The 13,945-nt window shown below is 51.8% G+C and overlaps 1 pseudogene; it reads left to right on the forward strand.

Moving 5' to 3' along the window:
- The first annotated feature begins 11,890 nt into the window (after positions 1-11,890).
- LOC149336606 (DDB1- and CUL4-associated factor 12 homolog pseudogene) lies at positions 11,891-13,668 on the forward strand (annotated as a pseudogene).
- Positions 13,669-13,945: the final 277 nt, after the last annotated feature.

Consider the following 13,945-nt stretch of genomic DNA (forward strand, 5'->3'; position numbering starts at 1 on the left):
ATCTTCCTTCGCGCGATAAAATTGGCAGCCAAAGAGCCTCTAGTGATCGTTGGAGACTTCAATGCTCCCAGCCTTCATTGGGGCTACCACTTCGAACAGGCAAGAGGAAGCTGGCGGAGCTCATCTCCACCCTCAGCCTCACGTTGCTCACGGACCCGGCGTATCCCACTCGAGTGGGGAATTCGGTAACCCGCGACACGTGTCCAGACCTTTCTCTTGTTAAAAATGCTAGAGCGGCTGCATGGGAGAACTTGGGAGATTCTCTAGGCAGCGATCACCTCCTTCTCCGGATTACACTCGAGGCAAAGGCAGCGCGCAAAAAATGGGGTCAGGCCAAGCTGACCGATTGGCACAAATTCCGGAATCACACTATCCCTCCCGTACTATTTTGCGGCGGCTACGCGGAATGGGCTAACCACATATACAACATTCAGAAACAACACGTCACAACACTACAAACCACCGAAGAGATCCCCGCAGTGGACACCCACCTCCTGCATTTGTGGGAGGCGCGCCGGAGCTTAACTAAACGGTGGAAAAAGCAGAAAACTAATCGCAAATTACGCGACCGCATAGCCAAACTCACAGAGCAGGCTGCAGCGTATGCTGCCGAGCTCTCAGATTCAAATTGGATAGCACGCTGCGACGCCGCAGCTCATCAGATGAGCTCGAAGGGGACGTGGCGTCTCTTTCGCAGTCTAATCGACCCCTCCCAAACGAGAGGGGAGACGCAAAAGCAGCTCCGGCGGGCTCTGCAAGGGTATCAAGGTACGACGGCGCAACTTGCGGACACTCTGCGCGACAGATATCTCTGTCGTATGGAGGACCCGCCTGGGCCACAGTACATGTACTCTGGCAGGCCTAATGAAACACTCGATGCCCCTTTTGAGTTGCACGACCTTAAGGCGGCCTTAGCAAAAATGCGCCGGGGTACGGCTCCGGGACGGGACCACATAACAGTGAACCTGTTGGCGAACCTACCGGACTCAGCCTACCTTCATTTATTAGAATACATCAACCAGATCTGGGACGGGCGTCCACTCCCTCCCGAGTGCAAAACGTCACTTGTGACGTTTATCCCTAAAACAGGTAAGGCCGTGAATACGGACAACCTGAGGCCCATATCACTGACCTCATGTGCGGGCAAGCTTATGGAGACGATGGTACGGGATCGCCTCTCTCCATACCTGGAGAGTAAGGGCTTCTTTGCAGTCACCATGTTCGGGTTTCGCCCTCACATGTCTGCACAGGATGTCCTTCTCCAGCTGCACGGGGATGTAATACGACCCACAACTATGCAACACAATGACAAAGCCATCCTCGCCCTTGATCTGAAAGGGGCTTTTGACAATGTGAAACACGGAAGCATCCTGGCCAACTTGAGTTCTACCGATTGTGGGGCTAGGACCTACGCGTATGTAAGAGATTTCTTGTCTAATCGCCAGGCCTTTCTTCGGATTGAGGGCGAGGAATACGGCCCTTACATGATGGGAACACGGGGTACCCCTCAGGGAGCAGTGTTATCACCGCTCCTGTTCAACATTGCTATGATGCGCCTCCCAAGCCAATTGGCCCGGGTGGAAGGCATTCAACACGCGTTATATGCAGATGATATTACAATTTGGACCAGTCAGGGGAGCCTTGGGGACATGGAGGACCGCCTTCAGCAGGCTGCTTCCATAGTCGATGCGTATGCTAATGACTATGGGCTCCAATGTGCTCCAGCGAAATCAGAGCTTCTGCATGTCAGAGCGAACCCAAAGGATAGGACAGCAATACACATCTCTCTGTCAGGAGGTCCTATTAGAGAGGTGGAGGAACTCCGTATTCTGGGCCTTTTCATTCACCAGAGACTCAGACCGGACTCCACTATTGCGAAACTCAAGAGACTAGGCGAACAGGTAGGGCGCATGATCCGCCGCGTTTCCAACAAGCGGGGTGGTCTGCGGGGCAGGGACGCGCTTCGGCTCGTCTATGCCTTCGTGACTAGCCGGATCCTCTACGCCGTGCCATATTTCCGCACTACTAAGCAAGACGAGGCGCGAATAGACGCCATCATCCGCAAGGCAACTAAGCGAGCCGTGGATCTCCCGGTGGCTACCTCTAATGCCAAACTCAAGGCATTGGGGGTGCTAAACTCCTACCAGGAGCTGCGGGAGGCCCACCTCGTGAACCAATACACGCGGCTCACGCAGACGGCTCCTGGGCGCCGCCTGCTAAACCGCTTACACATCCAACACGACTGCACTCCAGAGGAGGCGGAGCGTATCCCAGTACTATGGCGCCATATGCTCTGGGTCTCCCCGCTCCCCCGTAACATGGACACCGACTTGCATGAAAACAGACGACAAGCGCGGGCTCGGGCTCTTGAGAGACAACACGGCTCCCGACCCGGTGTATATTATTTATTTATTTATTTATTTATACATACTGCACCGCAATTTGTAGCGCTATGGCAGGAGTGGGAAAAACACAAAATGCAAGGAAACAAAATGCAGCAAAATGTACAAAGTGAGAAATACAAAAAGTTAAAATCACAAATGGAATATCAAACAAGAAAGGAACTGTTAACAACAGGGTAAGAATACACAGCTATTATGCGTCTTCAACGGCAGTTACAAAGATTTGAAATGGACAAGAACGAATGGACCCAGGTAAAGAATTCCAGGCTTCTATTGAGCGGGGAAAAAAACTGAATTTGAACAAATTAGCATGCGCAAAATACGGTATCAAATTAAGCTCGTGATTACTTCTTGTAGATGATGATGGTGCAAAGTTAATGTAGTGGTTAGCTGAGAGCCTTACTGAGGAATTGACGACACAATGTAAGAATTTTAATGATTCAATGTGGCGACGGGCAGACAGCGTGGTTAAATTCAATGAGAGAAGTGTAGAAGAGGGTGAGAAATCGCGATCATAACGATGACAAATAAAACGCACAGCTTTCTTCTGGACTGCTTCTAACCTGTTAATTTCGAATTGCTTGTACGGGTTCCACACTACAGCTGCGTAATCAAGAACAGGGCGAATTAGAGATTTATACAACAGTAGCTTTGTGTCTTTTGGTGAAATGGGTAGCGTGCGTCGTAGATAACCTAGTTTTTTTAGTGCTTTATTACATACGTAATCAATGTGATTAGACCAAGACATGTTATGCGCGAATATGACACCAAGATATTTGTACTGAGAGACCCTATCCACCACACGGCCATTGAAAGAGTAACTAAAATGGGAAACGGAAGATTTGTTACAAAAAGACATGAGGACGGTTTTGTCGAAATTAATTCTCATTTGCCAGGTACTACACCAACTACAAAACATAGCAAATGACTCTTGGAGGTGACGATGATCATTAGGGCCATTAATTACTTCGTATAAAACGCAGTCATCAGCGTAAAGACGAATGTTAGAAGAAATGTTATGTGGCAAGTCATTTATATATATTAAAAAGAGTAGTGGTCCAAGGACGGAGCCTTGAGGCACTCCTGACGTTACATCAGCAGCAGCAGAATGAGAATAATATTTAGAACAACTAGCTTATCAGGACGGCCAGAGCTAAGTCACGGAGTCGATGATGCGGCAGTCAAGGACACAGGCGCAGAACAAGCAGGATCATTGTATGCTTTTACCAACGAGTTAGAACTTTCAACCCAATTGTAACGAACCTTGTCAATGTAGACGTAGCAGGGCCATCGCCCACGGGATTTTACTCGGCCGCTGTCGTTCACCAGGAAATGCACGTTGATGGACTCTCCTTTCGGGCCGAGGAAGTAGCGATAGCGCTTGCTGCCGCCCACGCCAATTCGAGAATAATCATCACGGACTCCCGAAAAGCATGTGAACATTACTTGGCAGGGGAGATCTCCCCCTTAGCTGCTTGTATTCTACGACGGACTGCCACTGACCCAACACCCAAACGAATCAATTGGGCTCCTGGCCACCAGGGCTTACGAGGTAATGAGGCCGCTGACGCGGCTGCCCGAGCGCTTACTCACCGGGCTCCTCATCCCAGCTCCTCTGGCTCGGAGACTAACCAGCCGCTGCTGCGATTCAGGGAAATATTAACACATTATAGCGACAACCACCGCCTTTTCCCGGCCCCTGCAAAAGGGCTGAGTAAGACGGAGGAGCGAAATTTAAGGCGCCTGCAGACAGGTACTCTACTCTGTCCTGCAATAATAAAACATTACGATCCTAACACGGATGGGCGATGCCCACACTGTGGGGAGACCTGTGATATCTTCCACATGGTGTGGGCATGTACTCAAAATCCCCACCTCCCCCCTTCCCCTACCCCTTCCAGAGAGGCATGGGAGACTGCCCTCCTCAACTGCTCCTCGCTTGAGTCCCAAAGGGCTCTGGTGAAACGGGCGAGAGACGGGGCCTCGTCGTGCGGTGTCCCGGACTAGGGACGCCGACCATGTAGCGGGGCCACTCTGTGGCTCCCAAACTCTTTTTCACAAAATAAAAGTTTTCACCACCACCACCGGCATGCAAGCGCCGGTAGCTTCGCGCCGAACGGGTGGTGGCGTTCTTCCCTTCCTGTACGGTGTGGTTCGGGTGTCCACCGAGATGACAGAGAATTACTGCGCCATTTCCTTTCCTCAAAAAGCGTTGCGTTCAAAGGGCAAGGCATCGCGCCGAACGGGTGGCGGCGTTCCTCCCTTCCTTTACGGTGCGGTTCGGGTGTCCACAGAGATGACAGAGAATTACTGCGCCATTTCCTTTCCTCAAAGAGAGTCGCGTTCAAAGGGCAAGGCATCGCGCCGAGTGGGTGGTTGCGTTCCTCCGTGGACTGCCTGGCAGCGCTGCAACACGCTGTCGCGTTCTACTCCTAAAGGCGAAGCTTACGCGTCATTAATTGGCAGTTAATTAGTATTTAGACATGAACTAGTAATTAGTCACTCATTAGAAATTTGTCATTACTTCGTCATCAATTATGTGTGACGTAATCCAGTGGTGACGTCACCAGTGTCACATAGGAAAAGTGGTGCGGAAAACGCTTTAGCCTCTACGCACCTTAGACAGTTTCGAACGTGCTCCATATACATTCTTGTCAGGCCTGCGTCTCGTGTCCGCGCACGCTTCTGCATCGTCCTGAATTTCATGCTTACTCTACTCTCGGTTACGGCAGTGGCAGAGATTTTTTATTTTAAAGCGCAGCTCTATGGCGCCCGTTTCTGCGTTTCGCGGCGGTGGGTGGTGAAAACATTTATTAAGAAGGGACAGAAGGTATGTTTGGATGAGCCCTTAAGGGACTGATCCTTAGAAGCACTAGGTGGAGGTCCCTAGTATGGGACCCCAGTGGCGGTGGCCGCCGCCCGGGCGCGTCCGACTAAGGCTTGTTGGGCCTGGGCAGCCGAGCAGGGCCGTCGCCGCTGTCCGTTGTAACCAGCTGTGGACACCCTTTAAGAAGCGAAACCAATGGAGCGGGAGGTTGGAAAGCAAAGGGTACAGTTTGTAAATTGGTTTTTGAGGAAAGGAAATGCGCAGTATCTGTGTCACACATATCTCGGTGGACACCTGAACCAGAGGGAAACCCTCTTTAAGCTACTGGCGGTAGTGACAGATGTGCACTGCATGCGCTGGAATTGGCAACATTGTGCCAGAAACGCGGCGCTGAAGCCATAAGGCCCATCTCCATGGACACATCGGAGGCGCACCAGCGCAGCGCTTACGCGCCCAGCGCCGCACCGCGACAAGCGTCGAAAAACACATGCAACTCGATGGCCTGTCGCGGCTACCGCGTTAAGCTCGGCTCGGCGAAGCAAACGGCGCGAAGGGCCGTACCGGATGCCGAGAGAACTACGTTCTCTGATTGGTTACACCGACCGCAAACCAGCGAGTCACTTCCGGCGCCGGCGCGAGGGAGGCGCGAGCGAGGCGCGAATATCTAACATGGACAGATATTTGCCAAGCGCCAGCGCCGGCTCGCGTCGGCGCGTCGCGCATGCGCAGTCCGGGTCCGGCGTACGCTGGTACGCGTAGGCGCTGCGCTGGTGCGCCTCGGATGTGTCCATGGAGATGGGCCTATAGGCCGTCGGCGTTCGTTGTGTTCATTGGCTCCGGCCCACTCGGGGCTGGGAGGAAACGAGGCAGCCGACGACGCAGCCGCCCGCGCGCTCTCTAACCGGGCAACCTCGTTCCCCGCCTCCTCTGAAGAAGTAGCGGAAGCAACGCCTGTCTACACTTACAGGGAAATAACTCAACCATACCAAGATAGACATAAACTGTATCCCCACCCGTGTAAAGGATTAACGAGAGCGGAAGAACGCCAGTTCCTCCGCCTCGTCACGAACACCATGATATGCCCGGCCTCGCTAAAGCACTTTGACCCTGCCTTCTCCGGGGAGTGCCCCCACTGTGGGGAAAGGTCCTCGGACTTCTACCACATGGTGTGGGCGTGCCCCTCCAACCCTGCTTTTACTCCCAATCCAAACCCCACCCGAGAGGACTGGAAGGCGACCCTGTCCTGTTCCGACCTGACAGCCCAAAAGGCGCTGGTCGAACGAGCAATGGCGGCAGCGGAAGCCACTGGGGTCCCGTACTAGGGACTCCACCTAGTGTTTGTGAGGGGAAGGGCACTAAGCCTGTCCCCAGAGCAACCTCCATGTAACTCCCTGTTTTCAGAGGAAATAAACGTTTTTACCGCCACCACCACCTGATCATTTTAAGGAAAGGAAGTGCGCATAACATGCACCCTGGGTCAATGGACGCCTGAATCGCTCTTATAGGTACATGGGGTGATGAGAGAGAGAGAGAGAGATGTGGGCTGCATGCGTTAGAGCTGACAACTGTGAGCGAACTCTCGCGATCAACCATGAACTGCCACCTGCCAGGGTGACAGGGTGGGGGGGGGGACTTTAATGTAGCTATAAAGACAAACAGGAATTTCTTACCGCTTATGCGGGAGGACATCCCGTTCCGTTCCTCTAACTCGTAACGGCACCCACAGCTGTGACAACCTCGCGAACTAATATCGAAGACCTCGTCTTTGAGAACCAGTCTGCTACGTGGACATCACAAGGCGGTCGCCCGCGGAATTCTACACGGCTGCCGTAGTCCACCGGGGAATGAATGTCGATGGGCTATCTTTTCGGGCCCCAAATTCAACACGATTCGGAGGAAGTTGGAATAGCTCTCGCTGCCGCCGATCCAAAATCGAGAACGGTTATCACAGACTCTCGCCGGGCCTGTAAACATTATCTTGCAGGGGAAATATCATCTCTTGCCTCCCGAATTCTAAGACGCGCTTCCGCCGATCCAACTCGCACAAACGTGATCTGGGCTCCTGGCCACCAGGGACGAGGCAATGAGGACGCTGATGCGGCCGCCCGAGCGCTCGTATACCGCGCTCCTCATCCTATCTCTCCTGGCTCAGAAGCTCATAAACCGCGTCTGCGGTTCCGCGAAATCCTAATTCATTATTGCGACAGCCACCGTCTCTACCCGGCACCTGCCAAGAGGTTGAGTAAGGCGGAGGAGCGAACTCTGCGGCGCCTGCAGACAGGAACCCTTCTCTGTCCTGCAATAGCAAAACACTTAGATCTGAACACAGATGGGCGCTGCCCGCACTGTGGAGAGATCTGCGATATCTTTCACATGGTGTGGGCATGTACTCAGAATCCTCACCTTCCCCCACCCTCACCCGAGAGGCATGGGAGACTGCCCTCCTCAACTGCTCCACACTGGAGTCCCAAAGGGCTCTATAGTAAACCGGGCGCGAAACGGGGCCTCGTCGTGTGGTGTCCAGGACTAAGGATACCGTCCGTGCAGTGGGGTTTTCTGACCCTAAAATTCTCTTTGAGTATTAAAGTTTTTCACCACCACCACCAGGCATTGGTGCAGCAAGTCGAGCATATATCCATCTATTTCTCCGACCACACAGCTTCCTTCATGACAATAAAGAACTGTTAGTGGAGTGTTTCTTGAAGAAGGAATATGTGTGAAAAATAACAAGTTGTCGGCAATTTTACATACAAGTCTTGCTCTAATTCTTTGCCTCAATCTATCGAAAAGCTTAAACAGCTGATGAGCTGTGCTCAAATCTCGCATTAGGAAGTAACGTAATCATGGGCAATTTTTTTTGCAATTATCTGCAATTGTAAGGTATACCGTACATGCATTAAATTGCGTGCACCCACTGTGAACAGACAGATCCTTCTGTATTACGTGGACAATATGCAGGAATGATCGTACATGTATTGCGTGAATGGTGTATGAAATGATGTAATGAAAATGTCAGCTGCGCCGTTTGGGGTAAACTTAACACCTCCGGTGCGTCGACGCACATCATCCGTATTGCAGGGAGTGCTGTAACGTAGAAATACAGTGTAGATTCAGAAATGTCAATTTTACACTGAAAGGAACGGGAAGGATATATGTGTCAATAAAACCATGAAAAGTGTACAGTAGCGCAGAGGTGGTCCGGAGCAGGTTCAGCGGTGGGTGCCATAACGACACTTTAATTGGTATTTCCAAGTTTTATTATGTTCCAGAATTGTTTTGGATTAGTGTTCAGAATGTTCAGGAGGGTTACTTTAAGGAAGGTGGATTTAGTGGACTTCAGTGCGTGTTCATATGCTGAAGCAGCTGCCTTTTATGCAGTCCAATGGGCAGGTTTTAGTGAATACTTGGCAGTTGGAAAAAGTATTTTCTTCTTGTTAGAAAATCGTTTTAAATATTTGTTATACCACGGAGCTGGGCTATATTAAGTTCACACGCCAAAGAGGGATAAGACAATGAATCAGTTAAGACACTTTATATCGGTACATGCACCACTCTGTTTCTACTGAGCGCTTGAGATAATCTGGTAAGAAAATATCCAAAAGGAGCCCAGTTATTAAGGGCTATAAAATGAGCTTTGTTATAGTTGCTTATGGTCTTGGAGCGTTTTGACTATGGTGCATGCGATAAATCGAACGTTAAGTGCACGATATCGTGATTGCTCAGGCCGGGCAATGCACTACGTGTGACATATTTTCAGATGATGTTAGTACAAGACGTAGAAAGGCGGAGAGGCCATATACTGAAGGCCCAGCCTTCTAAGAACGGGTCCGCGAGCCATGATCTCGCCCGGCGAGTGACAAATCCAGTGTTCTAAAAACACCAGTTTATTCCGGATACACAAAAAGCACTTTGCAAGGACACAACATTGGACGACAGCATTACAATTTTAATATAAACACATTTTAAACTCTTCGCGTCTAAGGAACAATGGACTCCCCGTCACCCGTGTGAATGTGCCAGTCCGTAACAGATCTGCTGCTCCCTGACCCCATCGCTCAGTCTCCCCCCCCCCCCCCCCCCCGCCTCCGCAGTCGGCGCCTATGCTCAGGAGGGTGTACCTCCGGGCACCTGCCAAATTCTCGAACCTCCATCACGAGAAGGTCCAAGATGTTATTGTTGTTGCGACTGAGAGAAGGATGAAAAGGAAAGTGCACGGGCCTCCCGACTGGCTCAAGCCGAGCCACCACCGCTGCCACGTGCAGATAGAGCAGAGTTAAAAGGTAGGAGGAAAGAGTGAAAGAAGAGACGCGCGTCGCAACAACCGCGTCCGCCGAAGCGAAGACGCTGGCTTAAACAACGGATACCTCTAGAGTCAGCCTCCAAGATGAGTTTCATGTAATGGCTTACGACGTAAAATCAGTTAAGACAGTGGAGTGGACAAGCAAAAGTTTAAATATAACCACACGATGTATATTGAAAGCTTTCCGGAGTCGTTGTGCACACAAGCTTTTGCAAATGTGAGGCACGAAGCAAGTATGTGTAGTATATCGAATGACTTGTTCATGAGGCTACGTAGTGAATTTACTTTATTTTAAAAAGACGTTTTATTGTGTGCCCTTTAGGAGCACTTCGCGCATGGCTCCACCTCTCGGCCGCGGCGGCCGCGTTTCGATGGAGGCGGAACGCAAGAGGCGCCCACGGGCTGTGCGATGTACCAGGTGGCCGAAATTATTCCGGAAACCTCCACTACGGCGCCTCTTTCTCTCTTTCTTCTTCGCTCCCGCCTTCCTCCATTCCCTTACGGCGCAATTCAGGTGTCCACCGAGATATGTGCGACAGATACCGCGCTATTTCTTTACCTCAAAACCAATTTACCAATTTTAGCTCCACCTCATTCATGGTGGCCGACTCTGATGCTTCTTTTGGCGCCGACGACTAAGCATACTACCCGGTGATTCAAAAACGTTCCTCCAATTCCCCACAGATGTGTCGAAGGCTGTACGGCGTCGCTTCTTTGCCATTTCTTTGAAGGTCGAGGAGTCCAGCAGGCTGTTGTCTGCGTCCGGTAACGTGGCACAGACACGTTCCCGCAAACAACTGCACAAATTCGCGCCAAAAGGCCTCCGCGACAGTCGTTCCCCTAGCGACAGTCGCAGTCCCCATTCCCTCTTTTGTCAATCACGTTACGCACCCGTGGACGTACGCGTGGTTAAGAAGAACTTCTTGTTGGGCGAGTTGGTGCATACTGTTGTAGGTACGAATTGCGCACAAAAGACACACACAGGAAAACACACGAGAGAGACTGAAAGAGCGCAAACTATCAACTGGTGTTTATTAGATTCAGTGCCGCTTTATAGGCAGTGTGCACACGTGCCTACAAAGAGGGGAAGGAGAGGATAAGGAGGCAAATCAAACCCTGCGCGACAAACCATCAGAAACGCTCCAAAAAATTCTTTTCCGCGTTGTACAGTGAAACGGATGTGTCACTCACACAGTTATCACCTCTTGCCTTGATATGATATGCCTCTAGAAGTTCACGGGAAACTTTGTCCTTGCTCCTGCCCAGAATTCTGATACTTTTTAGGAGTGGCTCACAACCGTTGCATGCAATGCAATGAGCAGGCAAATTAGCTCCTTCTTTGTTCCTAATTGAACGCTGATGCTCCCCTGCGCGTTCATTCACGTAGCGTCCTGTCTGGCCCACATACACGCGACCACACTTGAGCGGGATGAGATACACAACGCCCGTGGCGCATTTCACAAATTGTGCCGCATGCTTTATCTCGCATGCTCTTCGTCGAGCGCCTTCCGCGCTGATCCTAGGGCACAACCCGGCGAGCTTGCGTGGCGCCGAAAACACCACAGGGACGCCATGCCTATTCGCCACTTTTTTTATGTTGTGGGCCACCTTGTGTATATACGGGACGACCGTAGTCTTTCTTCGTGGTAATCGCTCCTCGTTGTTGGCGCGGTTTCCTTTTTTTACCTTCCGAAGAAGGTTCTCGGCCACAGCTGAGATGACCTCGCAGGGGAAGCCGGCTGAAAGCAGCCTTTTTATCTGATTATGGAAGCTAGTGTGCATTGCATGCGGGCATGACTTCGTCAGAGAAGATCCCAGGCACGAGCTAACAATAGCTCTCTTGACTATCTTCGAATGGGCAGAGTCATAGGGAAGAAGCCCTTTCTGCGCTCGCGGTGCGTAGTGCCAGCAGACGTGATGCAAACCTAGCTCTAGGTTGATATCTAAAAATTGCAGCGAACCATGGGTCGGAAGTTCGTACGTAAAACTCAAACCCTTCCCATAGCGTTTAAAAAGAGTTAAAATGCTATCCACTGAATTAATGGGGGTCAAGGTTCTTTGTTTAGATAAAACAATTAGAAAATCGTCAACATATCTAAAAGCCTTAAGAACACCCTGGTTAGTAAACTCATGATTCAGGGATCGATCAATAGCGGCTAAAAATATATTGCAAAGGGTCGGTGCGACGCAGGATCCAATGCAAATGCCTTGTCGTTGAATGTAAAAGTCATCATTAAAAGAAATAAAAGTAGCTTGCAAATAAAATTCTAGCAAGGAAATGAAGCTGTCTGCTGGCACCGGTGTGCCAGCAGAGCACGAGTTTAGATTATCAGGAAAGCTTTTTAAATATTTCTCGAAGTGGTTGTAATACGGCCCACTACTGTTTGTTCCAGAATGTCGGCGCTTGTCGACATATGTTTCAAATGATTTGGAAACAATCACAAAATAACTGCAAGCGTGCATGGTGCACAAAACGTGCTCGCAAAAGTTTCGGTTTCGATTTCATAGACACGCAAGCGACGCTTAGCGGCCGTCAGCGTCAGTGTGTTTGTTGCTGTCGTGGCGGTCATCAGCTGGGAAAGTCTGAAAATGGGAAACGTATGCACGTAGACGCCAAGATCGTTTCCGCGCAGTTGTGTATGCTGGAAGACAACTGTCCAGGTGTCAACGGCGACGAAAGCGAAGGCGATGGCTCACGTAAGGAAACTGAACGTTAGCGGGTCCCGCTCAGACGAAGACAGCACTGATGCAATCACTGAATCCTACAAGTTCGCTTGGCCTGGTGAGTCGACATCCAGTAGCGAACAAGTGACGCCGCGTTTCTTCAGCGACCCGTTGCGTCTTGCGCATCTGGAATCGCTCATCCGAGGTGACCTGTACAGCTCCAGAAGGACGTCGCGCAACTTCGGCGACTACGCGCAGTGTCGTGAGCTCGGACTTCAGTACCGACAGCGTCTCGGCGTGGACGAGACCTACGGCACTCGACACCTGCTCCAGAATGGCCTGTACCACGAGCGCGAGATTACCCTGGGCCGCATCAACAAGATATTCTGCTCGGCCTGGCTCTCGGAGCGCCAGATAGTGTTCGGCACCAAGTGCAACAAGCTCATGGTGCTCGACACGGAGAACGGCAAGCTCTGCCAGATCCCGAGCCTGCAGAGCTCGCGCGCGAGCCCGCCGCCCGAGAACCACTGCGGGATCCACGCGCTGCAGATGAACCCGTCGCGAACTCTGCTCGCCACCGGGGCGCACCACTCTAACGACACGGCTGTGTACAGGCTGCCGACGTTGGACCCCGTGTGTGTCGGTGAACGGGCTCACACGGACTGGATCTTCGACCTGGCATGGCTCGACGACGAGTTTTACGTGACTGGCTCGCGGGACGCCACGCTCGCCCTGTGGAGAGTGCAGGAGACTAGGGCCTTCGCCTGGCCCGAGTCCGCGCTGACGCCGAGACAGATGCGACCGCTGGCCGTGCGTGGCTGTAAGGACGCCGACAAGGTGCGCGCCCTGCTCTTCAGCCGTCAGCAGAGCGAGATCGTCGCACTGTCGCTGAACGCGTACATCCACCAGTGGGACGCGTGCACGCTGCGCTGGAAGGCGTCCCACAAGATGCCCTATTGCCAGGAGAACGTCTGCATGGCGCAGCAGCCCGAGCGGAGCGTCTACGCCGTTGGTTCCAAGTCGTACGTGACGTTCCTGGACTCGCGGACACTGCAGCAGACGCACAAGGTGCCTTCCAAGTGCATCGGCTGTGGGATCCGCTCGCTGAGTTTCATGGACGATCTGCTGACCATCGGGACGGGCATTGGCGTGATACTGTTCTTCGACCTGCGCGCCTCCAAGTACCTTGAGGACTCCGACCGGTCGCGGTACAGCATGCTCAAGGCCAACAGGGGCTGGGTCCACGCGGACGAACTGTTCCGCGAGGTTTTCTGGAACACCGAGTACAACCCGGCCATCTACACGCACTGCTATGACCCCTTGGGACTGCGGCTCTTTGCGGCAGGCGGGCCACTGCCTGCTAGCCTCCAGGGCAACTATGCCGGTTTGTGGTACTGACGAAGGAGTAACCATATCCTTTCGTGACAATGCCAAACCCTGGTGGCAAGCCGCAGATTGCGGTTGCAGTCAAATGCGTGCATTTGCTGCTGACTGCGCCACTGTAGGATTTTCATCGAACGTTGAAGACTACCACATCATTGTCTGCACTCTTCAGCCTCTGGAAGAACTGGTACCTCATGTTTGTCCGTCTTTCCCCTAGAAGAACTGCCCGACCATACTAGACAAAAGCTGCAGTTGACAGGACCATACATGCTTGCTTGGTGGCCCTTAACCATGGAGAAAGTTGTTATAGGGGCCCCTGTGTCTTGTTAAATGTTAAAAACATACTCAATAGCGCTACACTCAATCAAG

Source organism: Amblyomma mixtum, chromosome 7 (genome assembly GCF_055824585.1).
Source record: "Amblyomma mixtum isolate Tamu chromosome 7, ASM5582458v1, whole genome shotgun sequence".
In the NCBI taxonomy this organism is placed as follows: domain Eukaryota; kingdom Metazoa; phylum Arthropoda; class Arachnida; order Ixodida; family Ixodidae; genus Amblyomma; species Amblyomma mixtum.